This window comes from Arachis hypogaea, chromosome 10 (genome assembly GCF_003086295.3).
Source record: "Arachis hypogaea cultivar Tifrunner chromosome 10, arahy.Tifrunner.gnm2.J5K5, whole genome shotgun sequence".
Lineage (NCBI taxonomy): Eukaryota > Viridiplantae > Streptophyta > Magnoliopsida > Fabales > Fabaceae > Arachis > Arachis hypogaea.
In genome coordinates this window covers 71,661,712-71,673,108 of record NC_092045.1, presented here as the reverse complement: position 1 = coordinate 71,673,108, position 11,397 = coordinate 71,661,712, and the positions used below count along the sequence as shown (strand labels likewise).

The 11,397-nt window shown below is 38.1% G+C and overlaps 1 non-coding gene across 1 annotated transcript; it reads right to left on the bottom strand.

Annotated features, from left to right (window-relative positions):
• Positions 1–1,404: 1,404 nt before the first annotated feature.
• LOC112718994 (small nucleolar RNA R71) lies at positions 1,405–1,512 on the bottom strand. The gene has a single exon (XR_003161319.1). It is a non-coding gene; the product is annotated as a small nucleolar RNA R71 (small nucleolar RNA).
• Between the last annotated feature and the right edge of the window lie 9,885 nt (positions 1,513–11,397).

Genomic DNA, 11,397 nt, shown 5'->3' with positions numbered 1-11,397 from the left:
GGAATTGCACAGAAAAAGCTGGGCGTTCAAAACGCCCAGTGAAGAAGGACAGACTGGCGTTTAAACGCCAGCCAGGGTACCTGGTTGGGCGTTTAACGCCCAAAAGGGTAGCATTTTGGGCGTTAAACGCCAGAATGGATACCATTCTGGGCGTTTAACGCCAGGATGGCTAGAAGGGAAGATTTTGTTTTCAAATCAAATTTTTTCTAAGTTTTCAAAGTTTTTCAAAATCAAATCTTTTTCAAATCATATCTTTTCAATCAAATGTTTTCAAAATCAATTTCTTTCCTTTTTCAAAGATACTTACTAACAATTAATGATTTGATTGAACATTTTTTGCCTTTTCTGTTGAGGAAGGTTTTATGTTTGAATCATATCTTTTCTTGTTAGGCAAGTCATTAATCTTTAAAATCATATCTTTTCAAATTATTTTCAAATCAAATCTTTTTAAAATGTTTTTCAAATCATATCTTCTCAATCACATTTTTTAAAATCAATCATATCTTCTTAACCACATCTTTTTCAAAATAGTTTTCAATCAAATCCTTTTGATTTCTAATTTCAAAATCTTTTTCAAAAATCACTTGATTTCTTTTCCATTTTCATTTTCGAAAATTAAGTAATGTTTTTCAAAAATGTTTTCAAAATTTTTCACTTAATTTTCGAAAATTACTTCCCTCCTTCTCACATCCTTCTATTTATGGACTAACACTATTCCTTAATGCAAAATTCGAACTCCATCTTCTTTGATAAGTTCGAATTTTCTACCTCTGTCTTCCATTTTTCTTCCTCTGACACCTCAAGGAATCTCTATACTGTGACATAGAGGATTCCATATTTTCTTGTTCTCTTCTCTTTCTTATGAGCAGGAGCAAAGACAAAGGCATTCTTGTTGAGGCTGATCCTGAACCTGAAAGGACCTTAAAGAGAAAGCTAAGAGAAGCCAAGGCACAACTCTCTTTAGAGCACTTGAACGAACTCTTCAAAGAAGAGGAACAAATGGCAGCCGAAAACAACAACAATGCCAACAATGCAAGGAAGGTGCTGGGTGACTTTACTGCACCTACTTCCGACTTCTATGGGAGAAGCATCTCTATCCCTGCCATTGGAGCAAACAACTTTGAGCTTAAGCCTCAATTAGTTTCTCTAATGCAACAGAATTGCAAGTTCCATGGACTTCCATTGGAAGATCCTCATCAGTTTTTAGCTGAGTTCTTGCAAATCTGTGACACAGTCAAGACTAATGGGGTTGACCCTGAGGTCTACAGACTGATGCTATTCCCTTTTGCTGTAAGAGACAGAGCTAGAACATGGTTGGATTCTCAACCTAAAGAAAGCCTAGACTCTTGGGAAAAGCTAGTCAATGCCTTCTTGGCAAAATTCTTTCCACCTCAAAAATTGAGTAAGCTTAGAGTGGAAGTCCAAACCTTCAGACAGAAGGAAGGAGAATCCCTCTATGAAGCTTGGGAAAGATACAAACAATTGATCAGAAAGTGTCCCACTGATATGCTTTCTGAATGGAGCATCATAGGTATTTTCTATGATGGTCTCTCTGAACTGTCCAAGATGTCTTTGGATAGCTCTTCTGGAGGATCTCTTCATCTGAAGAAGACGCCTACTGAAGCTCAAGAACTGATTGAAATGGTTGCAAATAACCAATTCATGTACACTTCTGAAAGAAATCCTGTGAACAATGGGACTAGTCAGAAGAAAGGAGTTCTTGAGATTGACACTCTGAATGCCATATTGGCTCAGAACAAAATATTGACCCAACAAGTCAATATGATTTCTCAATGTCTGTCTGGAATGCAAAATGCACCAAGCAGTACTAAGGAAGCTTCATCTGAGGAAGAAGCTTATGATCCTGAGAACCCTTCAATGGAAGAGGTGAATTACATGGGAGAACCCTATGGAAACACCTACAATCCTTCATGGAGGAATCATCCAAATCTTTCATGGAAGGATCAACAGAGACCTCAACAAGGTTTCAATAACAATAATGGTGGAAGAAATAGGTTTAGCAATAGCAAGCCTTTTCCATCATCTTCTCAGCAACAGACAGAGAGTTCTAAGCAGAATAATTCTGACTTGGCAACCATGGTCTCTGATCTAATCAAAACCACTCAAAGTTTCATGACTGAAACTAGATCTTCCATTAGGAATTTGGAAGGACAAGTGGGTCAGCTGAGCAAGAAAATTACTGAACTTCCTCCAAGCACTCTCCCAAGCAATACTGAAGAAAATCCAAAAGGAGAGTGCAAGGCCATCAATATGGCCGAATTCTGGGAGGAAGGAGAGGCAGTGAACGCCACTGAGGAAGGCCTCACTGGACGCCCACTGACCTCCAATGAGTTCCTCAATGAGGAACCATGGGAATCTGAGGCTCAAGATGAGACCATAGAGATTCCATTGGACTTACTTCTGCCATTCATGAGCTCTGATGAGTATTCTTCCTCTGAAGAGGATGAGTATGTCACTGAGGAGCAAGTTGCTAAATACCTTGGAGCAATCATGAAGCTAAATGACAAGTTATTTGGAAATGAGACTTGGGAGGATGAACCCCCTTTGCTCACCAAAGAACTGGATAACTTGTCTAGGCAGCATTTGCCTCAAAAGAGGCAGGATCCTGGGAAGTTTACTATACCTTGTACCATAGGCACCATGACCTTCAAGAAGGCCTTGTGTGACTTAGGGTCAAGTGTGAACCTCATGCCCCTCTCTGTAATGGAGAAATTAGGAATCTTTGAGGTGCAAGCTGCAAAAATCTCACTAGAGATGGTAGACAACTCAAGAAAACAAGCCTATGGACTTGTAGAGGATGTTCTGGTGAAGGTTGAAGACCATTACATCCCTACTGACTTCATAGTCCTAGAGACTGGGAAATGCATGGATGAATCCATCATCCTTGGCAGACCCTTCCTAGCCACAGCAAAGGCTGTGATTGATGTTGATAGAGGAGAGTTGATCATTCAAGTGAATGAAGAATCCTTGGTGTTTAAGGCCCAAGGATATCCCTCTGTCATCATGGAGGAGAAGCATGAAGAGCTTCTCTCAAAACAGAGCCAAACAGAGCCCCCACAGTCAAACTCTAAGTTTGGTGTTGGGAGGCCACAACCAAACTCTAAGTTTGGTGTTGAACCCCCACATTCAAACTCTAAGTTTGGTGTTGGGTGGTTCCAACACGGTTCTGAACATTTCTGAGGCTCCATGAGAGTCCTCTGTCAAGCTAATGACAATAAAGAAGCGCTTGTTGGGAGGCAACCCAATGTTTTATAATTAATTATTTTCTTTTGTTATTTTATCTTTTTTGTAGGTTGATGATCATAAGAAGTCACAAAAACAATGAAAAAAGCAAAAACAAAATGAAAAACAGGAAGAAAAACAGCACACCCTGGAGGAAGATGCTGCTGGCGTTTAAACGCCAGTCAGCCTAGCAGTTGGGCGTTTAACGCCTAGTCTGGCACCATTCTGGGCGTTTAACGCCAGAAAGGGGCACCAGACTGGCGTTAAACGCCAGTAAAGGGCAAGAACCTGGCGTTAAATGCCAGGAATGGGCATCAGCCCGGCGTTTAACGCCAGAAATGGCTCAAAACGTGGATTTTGATGCCATTTGGTGCAAGGATGCCTTTTCCTTGACACCACAGGATCTGTGGACCCCACAGGACCCTACCATCACTCTCTCTCTTCTTCCCCCATTCACCAATCACCTCAACACCTCTTCCCCAAAAACCCTTCACCTATCAAATTCCATTTTTCTCTTCACCACTCACATCCATCCTTCATAACTCCCCACCAACCTCACCCTTCAAATTCAAACCTTACACTCTCCTTTTGGATTATCTTCTGTATTGCTTGGAAGAGTACTAGGAGGGAGTTCAGTAACTTTCTTACTCAGCTGACCCACTTATGCCTCCAAGTTTCTAATGGAGGACCTTGTTTCAGTTATGAAACTTTGAGTGGTTTTGATTAGATTAGAGACCATGGTTGCTAAGTCAGAGTGGCTCTGCTTAGAATTCTCTGCCTGTTGCTGAGAAGATGATGGAAAAGGCTTGTCATTGCTAAACCTGTTTCTTCCACCATTATTGTTGTTGAAACCTTGTTGAGGTTTCTATTGATCCTTCCATGAGAGATTTAGATGATTTCTCCATGAAGGATTATAGGTGTTTCCATAGGGTTCTCCCATGTAATTCACCTCTTCCATTGATGGGTTCTCAGGATCATAAGCTTCTTCTTCAGATGAAGCGTCCTTAGTACTGCCTGGTGCAGCTTACATTCCAGACAGACTTTGAGAAATCACATTGACTTGCTGAGTCAATATTTTATTCTGAGCCAATATGGCATTCAGAGTATCAATCTCAAGAACTCCTTTCTTCTAATTCGTCCCATTGTTCACAGGATTCCTTTCAGAAGTGTACATGAATTGGTTATTTGCAACCATTTCAATGAGTTCTTGAGCTTCTATAGGCGTCTTCTTCAGATGAAGAGATCCTCCAGCAGAGCTGTCCAATGACATCTTGGACAGTTTAGACAGACCATCATAGAAGATACCTATGATGCTCCATTCAGAAAGCATGTCAGAAGGACACTTTCTGATCAATTGTTTATATCTTTCCCAAGCTTCATAGAGGGATTCACCTTCCTTCTGTCTCAAGGTTTGGACTTCCACTCTAAGCTTACTCAATTTTTGAGGTGGAAAGAACTTTGCCAAGAAGGCATTGACTAGCTTTTCCTAAGAGTTCAGGCTTTCTTTAGGTTGTGAGTCTAACCATATCCTAGCTTTGTCTCTTACAGCAAAAGGGAATAGCATAAGTCTGTAGACCTCAGGGTCAACCCCATTGGTCTTGACAGTGTCACAGATTTGCAAGAATTCAGCTAAAAACTGATGAGGATCTTCTAATGGAAGTCCATGGAACTTACAATTCTGTTGCATTAGAGAAACTAATTGAGGCTTAAGCTCAAAGTTGTTTGCTCCAATGGCAGGGATAGAGATGCTTCTCCCATAGAAGTCGGGAGTAGGTGCAGTAAAGTCACCCAGCACTTTCCTTGCATTGTTGGCATTGTTGTTGTTTTCGGCTGCCATGTCTTCTTCTTGTTTGAAGATTTCTGTTAGGTCCTCTACAGAGAGTAGTGCTTTAGTGGTGGACGAAATTGTGATCCTCAAAATTGGTCTCTTTGTATTTGTATGAAATCAAAAATACCCCAAAGAGATCATGGTATGATAAATTGGGATCTAAATAATCCCTGGTAATGGCACCAACAGCTTAGTGTTGTTGTTGGACCAAAAGAGTTACAGGCACTGTTAGAGAAGCTCACAACTCCGTTCAACTTAACCAGCAAGTGTACTGGGTCATCCAAGTAATACCTTACGTGAGTAAGGGTCGATCCCACAGAGATTGTTGGTATGAAGCAAGCTATGGTCACCTTGTAAATCTCAGTTAGGCAGATTAAATAGTTTATGATGAGTTCGAAAATTAATAATAAACAAAAAATAAAATAGGATAGAAATACTTATGGAAATCAATAGTGGAAATTTCAGATAGGCGTATGGAGATGCTGTGCTCCTCTTGAATCTCTACTTTCTTATTACATTCATCCAATCCTTCTTACTCTTTTCCATGGCAAGCTGTATGTAGGGCATCACCGTCATCAATGGCTACTTTTAATCCTCTCGGGAAAATGGTCCTATGCGCTGTCACTGCACGGCTAATCGTCTGGAGGCATCACCCTTGCCGATGGCTACATCCCATCCTCTCAGTGAAAATGGTCCAAATGCTCTGTCACAGCACGGCTAATCATCTGTCGGTTCTCAATCAGGTTGGAATAGAATCCTTTGATTCTTTTGCGTCTGTCACTGATGCCCAGCCTTCAGGAGTTTGAAGCTCGTCACAGTCATTCAATACCGGAATCTTACTCGGAATACCACAGACAAGGTTAGACTTTCCAGATTCCCAGAATCCTACTCGGAATACCATAGACAAGGTTAGGCTTTCCGGATTCCCATGAATGCTGCCATCTATCTAGCTTATACCACGAAGATTCTATTGGGGAATCTAAGAGATATGCACCCGGCCTAAGGTAGAACGGAAGTGGTTGTCAGTCACGCGCGTTCATAGGTGAGAATGATGATGAGTGTCAAGGATCATCACATTCATCAAGTTGAAGTGCAACGTATATCTTGGAATAAGAATAAAAGAGAATTGAATAGAAGATAATAGTAATTGTATTGAAGCTTGAGGTACAGCAGAGCTCCACACCCTTAATCTATGGTGTGTAGAAACTCCACCATTGAAAATACATAAGTGAAAGGTTCAGGCATGGCCGAATGGCCAGCCCCCTAAAACGTGATCAATAGCCTCCTAAGATGAAGAATAAAACAAAACTGAGACCAAGATGTCTAATACAATAGTAAATTATCCTATTTATACTAGACTAGCTACTAGGGTTTACATGAGTAAGTATTTGATGCATAAATTCACTTCCGGGGCCCACTTGGTGTATGTTTAGGCTGAGCTTGATCTATCCACGAGCTGAGACTTCTCTTGGAGTTGAACGCCAAGTTATAACGTGTTTTGGGCGTTCAACTCGGGGTTGTGACGTGTTTCTGGCGTTTGACTCCAGACAGCAGCATGTACTTGGCGTTGAGCGCCACTTTATGTCGTCAATTCCCGAATAAAGTATGAACTATTATATAATGCTGGAAAGCTCTAGATGTCTACTTTCCAACGCCGTTGAGAGCGCGCCATTTGGAGTTCTGTAACTCCAGAAAATCCATTTTTAGTGCAGGGAGGTCAGATTCTAACAGCATCAGCAATCCTTTGTCAGCCTCCTATCAGAGTTTTGCTCAAGTCCCTCAATTTCAGCCAGAAATTACCTGAAATCACAGAAAAACACACAAACTCATAGTAAAGTCCAGAAATGTGAATTTAACATAAAAACTAATGAAAACATCCCTAAAAGTAGCTTGAACTTACTAAAAACTACCTAAAAACAATGCCAAAAAGCGTATAAATTATCCGCTCATCACAACACCAAACTTAAATTGTTGCTTGTCCCCAAGCAACTGAAAATCAATTAGGATAAAAAGAAGAGAATATACTATAAATTTCAGAATATCAATGAATATTAATTATAATTAGATGAGCGGGACTTGTAGCTTTTTGCTTCTGAACAGTTTTGGCATCTCATTTTTTTCCTTTGAAGTTTAGAATGATTGGCTTCTCTAGGAATTTAGAATTTCGGATAGTGTTATTGACTTTCCTATTTAAGTATGTTGATTCTTGAACACAGCTACTTATGAGTCTTGGCCGTGGCGCTAAGAATTTTGTTTTCCAGTATTACCACCGGATATATAAATGCCACAGACACATGACTGGTGAACCTTTTCAGATTGTGACTCAGCTTTGCTAGAGTCCCCAATTAGAGGTGTCCAGAGCTCTTAAGCACACTCTTTTTGCTTTGGATCACGACTTTAACCACTCAGTCTCAAGCTTTTCACTTGGGCCTTCATGACACAAGCACATGGTTAGGGACAGCTTGATTTAGCCGCTTAGGCCTGAATTTGATTTTCTTGGGCCCTCCTATCCATTGATGCTCAAAGCCTTGGATCCTTTTTACCCTTGCCTTTTGGTTTTAAGGGCTATTGGCTTTTTCTGCTTGCTTTTTCTTTTTCTTTCTATTTTTTTCGCCATTTTTTTGCAAGCTTTTCTTTTTTTTTCACTGCTTTTTCTTGCTTCAAGAATCAATTTTATGATTTTTCAGATTATCAATAACATTTCTCTTTGTTCATCATTCTTTCAAGAGCCAACAGTTTTAACATTCATAAACAACAAGATCAAAAATATGCACTGTTTAAGCATTCATTCAGAAAACAAAAAGTATTGTCACCACATCAATATAATTAAACTAAATTCAAGGATAAATTCGAAATTCATGTACTTCTTGTTCTTTTGAATTAAAAACATTTTTCATTTAAGAAAGGTGAAGGATTAATGGAATTATTCATAACTTTAAGACATAGTTACTAAACACTAATGATCATGAAGTAGAGACACAAAACATAAATAAACATGAAGCATAAAAAATCAAAAAACAGAGAAATAAGAACAAGGAATGAGTCCACCTTAGTGAGGGTGGCGCTTTCTTGAAGAACCAATGGTGCTCTTTGAGCTCCTCTATGTCTCTTCCTTGCTTCTGTTGAATGATTCCTAGTAATTTCGGTGTTCCTACCCTTAGTTGCTTCCAATAATTATGTGGAGGAACATGTATCCCCTGAGGTATCTCAGGGATTTCTTGATGAGGGAATTTCTCATGCTCTCTTGATGTGCAGTCAAATGCTCTTCTACTGAGTTATGGACCCTTGAGATGAATATCTCCATCTCCCATGACTTGGAGGTGGAAGCTTTTTTGTCTTCCCTTTTTTTTTTGAGGTTTCTCTGAATTGTTGATTTTTAGTTTCTCTTGACTTCCTCTTCAGAGTCTTTTCAGGTTCAGGATCAGCTTCAACAAGAGTGCCTTTTTCCTTGTTCCTGCTCATATGAAGGAGAAGAGGAAAAGAAAAGGAAGAGGAATTCTCTATGTCACAGTAAAGAGGATCCTTATTATTAGTAGAAGAAGAAAGGGGATAATGGAAGGAGAGGGATGAATAGTCTGTATAAAGAGTAAGGATAGGGGAGGTGATAAGAGATTAAGAGAAGTGTTAGTAAATAAATAAATAAATAGAAGAAGATGAGAGAGGGATTTTCGAAAATATTTTTGAAAAGGAGTTAGTAATTTCGAAAATTAAAGATGAATTAAAATTAAAATTAAAATTTGAAACAATTAGTTAATTAAAAAGAATTTTTGAAAAAGAGGGAGGTATTTTCAAAAATTAGAGAGGGAAAAGTAGTTAGGTGGTTTTGAAAAAGATAAGAAACAAACAAAAAGTCAAATAGTTAGTTGAAAAAGATATTAAAGTCAAATTTGAAAAAGATAAGAAGATAAGTTGTTAGATAAGATATTTTGAAATCAAATTTTTTTTTTGAAAAGATAAAATTTTGAAAAAGATATAATAAAAAGATAAGATAAAAAGATATGGTTGAAAAAGATTTAATTTTTAAAATTAAAATTAATTACTTAACTAACAAGTAACTACAAGATATGATTCTAGAATTTAAAGATTGATTCTTTCTTAACAAGAAAGTAACAAACTTCAAATTTTTGAATCAATCACATTAATTGTTAGCTAATTTTCGAAAATTTGATATAAAGATAAGAAAAGGATTTTGAAAATATTTTGAAAAAGATTTTTGAAATTTTCGAAAAAGAGGAAAAATTGGAGAAGATATGATTTTTGAAAAAGATTTTGAAAAGATAAGATTTTTAAATTTTGAAAATTTAACTTGACTTGTAAGAAATAACTAATTTTAAAAATTTTTGACTAAGTCAACTCAAATTTTCGAAAATTATGAGAAAAATAAGGAAAAGATATTTTTTTTGATTTTTTGAATTTTTAATTATGAGAGAGAAAAACACAAACATGACCCAAAACATGAAAATTTTGGATCAAAACACTTAATGCATGCAAGAACACTATGAATGTCAAGATGAACACCAAGAACACTTTGAAGATCATGATGAACATCAAGAACATATTTTTGAAAAAATTTTTGATGCAAAGAAAACATGGAAGACACCAAACTTAGAAATCTTTAATACATGGACTCTAACAAACAAAAAATGCATATGAAAAACAAGAAAATACACCAAACAAGAAAACATCAAGATCAAACAAGAGGACTTACCAAGAACAACTTGAAGATCATGAAGAACACTATGAATGCATGAATTTTTCGAAAAAAATGCAAGAAAAATTTTTAAAGCATGCAATTGAAAAAAATGTTCAACGCGCTCTATCACAGCACGGCTATTCATCTGTCGGTTCTCGATCATGTCGGAATAGAATCCAGTGATTCTTTTGTGTCTGTCACTAACACCCCACAATCGCAAGTTTGAAGCTCGTCACAGTTATTCAATCCCTGAATCCTACTCAGAATACCACAGACAAGGTTTAGACCTTCCGGATTCTCAAGAATGGCCGCCAATGGATTCTAGCTTATACCACGAAGATTCTGATTAAGGAATCCAAGAGATACACATTCAAGCCTTGTTTGCATGTAGAACGGTGGTGGTTCTCAGGCACGCGTTCATAAGTGAGAATGATGATGAGCGTCACATAATCATCACATTCATCATGTTCTTGGGTGCGAATGAATATCTTAGAACAAAAATAAGCTGAATTGAATGGAAAATAGTAGTAATTGCATTGATACTCGAGGTACAGCAGAGCTCCACCCCTTAATCTATGGTGTGTAGAAACTCCACCGTTGAAAATACATAAGTGATAATGGTGATCATTGGCTTCGGCCCCAGAGAGGGAACCAGAAGAACCAAGATGAAAATACAATAGCAAAAGGTCTTATTTATAGAGAACTAGTAGCTTAGGGTTTACAGAAATGAGTAAATGACATAAAAATCCACTTCCGGGCCCACTTGGTGTGTGCTTGGGCTGAGCATTGAAGCTTCCATGTGTAGAGACTTTTCTTGGAGTTAAACGCCAGCATTTGTGCCAGTTTGGGCATTTAACTCCCACTTCTGTGCCAGTTCCGGCGTTAAACGCCGGGAATTCTTGAGCTAATTTGGAACGCCGGTTTGGGCCATGAAATCTCAGGCAAAGTATGAACTATTATATATTGCTGGAAAGCCCAGGATGTCTACTTTTCAACGCAATTGAGAGTCCACCAATTGGACTTCTGTATCGGCAGAAAATCCACTTAGAATGCAGGGAGGTCAGAATCCAACAACATCTGCAGTCCTTTTTCAGCCTCTGAATCAGATTTTTGCTCAGGTCCCTCAATTTCAGCCAGAAAATAACTGAAATCACAAAAAAATCACAAACTCATAGTAAAGTCCAGAAAAGTGAATTTTAAATAAAAACTAATAAAAAAATAATAAAAACTAACTAAAACATACTAAAAACATACTAAAAACAATGCCAAAAAGCGTATAAATTATCCGCTCATCAGTTAATAATCTCCACACCTGTTTTGCCAACATCGCTAGATTGAAAGTTTTTAGGTCTTTGAATCCCAAACCACCTTCCTATTTATCTCTACTTGCCGTATCCAACCTAATCTAATGCATTTTCCTTTCATTATGTTTCTGTCCTACCAAAATTTCATCATCAACCTATGTAGTTCATCAATTAATGTCTCAGGAAGCTTAAAACAACTTAGCGAGTATATCGAGATACCAGTACCAATTGCTTTGAACAGGATTTCTCTTCCGCTGACGGACAGTAGACTTCGTTTCCAGTAGTTTAATTTTTTGGTGACCTTTTCCTTCACGTAAGCAAAAGTCTCC